The 5,315-nt window shown below is 45.8% G+C and overlaps 1 pseudogene; it reads right to left on the bottom strand.

Moving 5' to 3' along the window:
• Positions 1–3,066: 3,066 nt before the first annotated feature.
• On the bottom strand, positions 3,067–4,578 carry LOC123096976 (glutathione S-transferase T3-like; annotated as a pseudogene).
• Positions 4,579–5,315: the final 737 nt, after the last annotated feature.

The raw sequence follows: 5,315 nt of genomic DNA, 5'->3' as shown, positions 1-5,315 counted from the left end.
GGTATCTGGAGTAGTAGGAGTGTAAAAAACAACGAGGTTTGTTTATTTATTTAAGGAATAATTTTGATGGCTGGCAAGCAAAGCAAAGCATCATCACCCATGCGGGTCAACAGTGAGTCACTCAACGCTGGTGCATTATTGTGATGGAAGAGACTAGCTAGGTCGATACTATTTCCTTGTACGACGTCGTGTAAGATGTGCCGGTTGTTGTCGACACGCTGCGCTGAGGTGGTGGAGTGTTGTGTGCTCTTTCTTGGCTGCGGAATATCCTCCACCTGTGGATTGCTTGACTTGAGTCCACCGTGAACCTCATCAGCTAACCTCGTAGTTAGGATCATCTCGAATATAAGAGAAAACAAGGTGACATGACAAGACTGACAGCGAAGTGAAAGTGGCATATTTTTCTCCGCAGTTCTACTTTTATTAGGCCAATGTGAGGATGGTGGTTACTCCATAATAAACGTTTCCTATGGAGAAGACGCGTATACGACGTTGGGTACCTCCACGTATACGTAAGCAATGGAAACTTGTCTTAGCTACATCACATCAAATCCATGACCGAGAAAAAACCACTAGAGGTGCACAACAAGTAGCGTGTAGAAAACATTACTGCTACCGCCAGTCAGTGATCTTCTGGATGTTTTATTTATAAGTAAACGCTTTCAAATCAGACAAGAAAACACATAAACGTCAAATAAGCCGGCCTCTGATCACACGTAGCTAGCGGCTGATGTATGGGACTGAGGTAGGCCTAGGGACCCCCCGATAGTCTTGTAAAATAAAACAATCACACATGTAGATGTAGGCAGCAACAGATGAAGGAATGCTGCACGTTATCATGGATCCATGCATGCACGGTGGTGGCGCGAGGAGCAAGCTTTTCGATCAAGCACAGACAGACCAAAAGTGTGATACTCCTTCCGTCCGAAAAACCTTGTACTTCAAATAAATGTATCTAACATCAAGTTAGTGCTAGATACATCCATTTAAGATACAAACTTGAGACAAGCTTTTTTGGACGGATGGGATACATGTTGCGAGCGATTATTAGGTACGGTCGAAAAAGGACCGGATCGCTTTTGATGGCGGGAAGGAAAGCTGGACTGGTGCTGTCGAAAGCACAGCAGGACCGGTAGTGGTGTTCTCCAAAGAAAATGTTGGTGTCACCTCTACAGTGGTGTCAGGCGTAGGCATAGGGATTTATGCGCTTCGTTGTTATTCGTTCTGATCTCTGAAGGTGGTTCTTGCTGATTAATGTTGAAGCAAGTTATGTGGAGGCCTTAAGGGCTGCAAGTGTGGGAGTCATGGCTAGAAACCATACTGGAGAAGTTATCATTTCGTCCTGGGATTATATTGGGGTGTGCAATAGCTCGGATGAAGCGGAACCGAGAGCGACCCTTACGGGGCTGTACATTGGTATTACTCTTCACAAGCCCATCATTTAGAAAGTGATTGTTCTTTTGTGGCTTCTTTTCTTGAAACTGATCTTCTAGACAGGTCTTATCTAGTTGATCTAAAGATAGAAGCATTGAGCTTATCCAAGTTGGTGATAAATTGTAAGATATCCAAGATTAAGACAAGGGCTAACAGGGTGGCGCACGAGATTGCGAAGTTCAGCTTTGATAATAGGTCCGATGATGTGCTTCTTAATAGTGTTCCGCCCTGCATGGCTAAAATTGTAACAATATTTTAAACTAATTAATATATGGGAGGTTTTTTTTTATAAAAAAACGAAGGTGGTTCTTGCTGTCCTCTGACGCCGACAGTTGAATCCGCCCTGGCTGAAACGGTGGGTGGTGATCGTCGGAGCCGAGGATAAGCTCCAAGCTTGCTCTCCTTATCCGTGCCGTTTTGTGCAGGATTCCGTGGTGGCCGATGGGTTTTGGATGATAGAGTACTTAGAGCATCTCTAGTGGATGGTGTAAATTTGGACGTGTATATCTCCATATACACGTCCATATACAACTTGCTAAATTATACACCTCCCAGTTTTTCAGTGGAACGTGTAAATTAGGACGTGTATATTCCAACTGCTATATTTTCAAACGGCTATATTTCCAACGGCTATATTTCCAACGGCCATATTTTTGATCTATATAAACCACCCCTACCACCTCTCTTCCAGCACACTTCTACCTGTGACTTCTCTTCTCACCTAGATTTCTCTATCGTTTCTCACGCAACACAATGAACACATCCACTTGGGACATGAGTTCTTCGTCATCTTCATCTGGCGACGATGAACTCATACTTGCAGCATTCGCCGAGCGCGAGGAGGAAGAGAGGAAGAACGCTCGACGCCATGGCGGTTCCAAGCATGGACGTCAGTCAATCGATCGAGGAAGAGATGCCGGATTTCTTCTTCTGTGGGACGACTACTTCAAAGAGGTTCCTCGCTTTCCCGAACATTTGTTTCGACGAAGGTTCGTAATTAGTACACTTCTCTGCTTTGGTCCTTTTTTCATTTCCCTGTCTCATTTACTTCAACGTTCTCCTGTTTTTATAAAGCTAGCCGAAGGCCAAACTCCTCCAGTGAATTATAGCATCAATGGCCATCAGTACACAATGGGGTATTACCTTGCAGATGGTATCTATCCACGGTGGGCAACATTTGTGAAGAGCATACCAGCTCCAACTAGCAGAAAGCATAAAACTTTTGCCAAGAAGCAAGAGGGGGCTAGGAAAGATGTGGAACGAGCCTTTGGAGTTCTGCAATCCCGTTTTGCTATTGTTCGTGGACCTGCTAAAGGATGGAAACGTAAAGAAATCACTGATGTCATGAAAGCTTGTGTCATAATGCACAATATGATAGTTGAAGAGGAGCGACAAACTGGTCGGCAAAGCTGCACTTTTGAGGCAATGGGAGAAAGAGTCACAGTCTCTCGTACTCATGCGGAAGAACTGAGCTCTTTTATTCAGATGACTCACCGGATTAGAAATTTCGATGAACATGATCAGCTTAAACTTGATCTAATTGACCATGTGTGGCAAAAGTTTGGAAACGAGTGATATCCTAGTTATAAGTTTGTAATCCATTTCTTTTCATCTAGTTTTAATTTATGCAATGAGTGATGTAATCCATGTCTTTGTAATGCAGCTATCAAAAAAAAATATTTATGCAATGAGTGATGTAATCCATGTCCTCAACTAGCAGAAAGCAGTAAATAGTTCTTACAACTACAACATATAGCTCACATCACCCTAGGCCGCGAGCAAGGATCTCCTTCTGCTTATCTTGGTAGAACTGCTTTTGCACATCAGTCATACCTCTAGTGTCGATGAGCATGATCCTCTCATCTAATTCAAACTGTCTCCGTGCATCCTCCCTCTCATTTCGTGCATCTTCATTCTTTTTGAGTGCAATCTCCTCTTTTCGCAATTCCAATTGTTGTGCGTAGCGAGCATTTCTTGCCACCTCTTTGATCTCATCCTTCTCTAGCTTTGCTGCCCACACAGTTTTTAATGACAGCTTGCAAGCACTATCATCAGCTTTACCTCTCTTATCCTTCTTCACACCATCAGGTTTTTTCTCATGTTCAAGAGCATCAGTGCGTATCGAGGTAGCATCAGTACGTACCGAGGATGCATCAACCGGATCATTGGTGGCTGTGCCCGGACTTGCATCAATGGTCTTCTTTTGTTTCTTAAGAGAAGTTTCAACTTCTCTTGTCTGCCACTTTGGATACTTCGAAAACTCTACATAGCAATGCATCAGTGTGAAAGGCTTCTTTTTTTAAGATCCATTTCCTTGAACAAGATGTGTGCATCGTTTGTCTGCACATATAAATATGTTGTTAAAATAAGCACAACACATATAGAATATTGCACATCACATATAGAATTACAAGAAAGGCGCATACATTTTCTTCTATAGTCCTTCCACTTTCTTGCCTATTTAAAATCTGTTGAAGGCAACCACAAAATTTAGAGGTCTCTCTGTTAATCGTTGTGTAATGGCAATTGATTGCATTAGTATTACGCTCCGGACATGATGATTTCTTGTGTGTATTGTAGTACTCTGAAATTCTATCCGAATAAGCATCTCGGTTTTGATCTGTCCCAACAATATCCAAACTTGTATTTGCCCATGCTGCTATGAGAACCTTGTCCTCATCACTAGACCAATTTTTTCCTTTGTTGGATTTTCCTTTCTCTGTTATTGCAGAACGATGTTGACTTGATGGAGTTGCCTGCTCTCCAATTGGACTATCTGGTTGTGTTTGTGTGTAACCAAAACCAATGGTGTCCAAGAAGCTTTGGTCACCATCCATCTGCAAGCAACCAATGCATAGCTATTTTAGACCACAATCTGACATCAAATTGACATGGCCAAGCCACAATTTGCAATAGACAAATACCAAATATCAACACCAAATGGAGAAAGCATTGCAATTTCCTACTTTTCCCCACCCACTTGGCCTCACTGTTTCGATTCTAACGTTGCCTCTCCCCTGCCCGTTGACCTCACTGCTCTCCCAAGGCCGCAGGCCGCCGGCCTCCCCAGCCCGCCCGTCGACCTCCTACCTCTCCCCAGGCCATAGCTAGCGCCGCCCGCACCCCGCACTCCGCCGCCCGCATCCCGCACCCCGCCGCCCGCACAGCGCCGCCCGCATCCTGCACCCCGCCGCCCGCACAGCGCCGCCCGCCGCCCGCATCTTGCACCACGCCACCCGCAGCTAGCGCCGCCCGCCGCCCGCACAGCCACCCCACGCGGCCGACCTCCCGCCACCGCCAGATCTAGCTGCAGGGCGTGCGGCCCCCCGTCCCCGCCCTCCCGCTCGTGAGCAAGGCCGGAGAGGAAGAAATTGTTACCTTGGGCGACGGCCGGAGAAGAAACGTGACGGCGACCTGGGGGCGAGCTCCTTCGATCCTTCCTCCAGGCGGGCGCGGGACGAAGCAGCGGTCTCCTTTTCGCGAGCTCACGAACGTGGCTTGCTCGTGTATATTTCCACGCCTCGTACCGTCGTGGCCTGGGCGTGGATGTTTACACGCCCTTTTACACGAGTCGCTGGGAGCTGTTTTTCAGCTCGCATCGTGTATATTTTCTATACACGTCCATATAGATGATCCACTGGAGATGCTCTTATGATGGATGGATGCATGCACGAGAGCGACAAGAAGCAACACAGGAGGGAGGGCTCTTCTTGGCATCAAAATTGGCCTGCCGTTCGTTCTTGCTACCCTTTTACTTGTTCTGTGTCTTGTTCTTTTATTACTAGTTCTATATATATAGCTTGACCTGATCAATCGAGCCGGTCATTGAAAACTACAACTAACACGTACCGGTATTTGCGCAAAAAAAACGTACTGATAGC

This window comes from Triticum aestivum, chromosome 4D (genome assembly GCF_018294505.1).
Source record: "Triticum aestivum cultivar Chinese Spring chromosome 4D, IWGSC CS RefSeq v2.1, whole genome shotgun sequence".
NCBI lineage: Eukaryota > Viridiplantae > Streptophyta > Magnoliopsida > Poales > Poaceae > Triticum > Triticum aestivum.
Note: the sequence above shows the minus strand (reverse complement) of the source record. Positions and strands in the feature narration are given on the sequence as shown.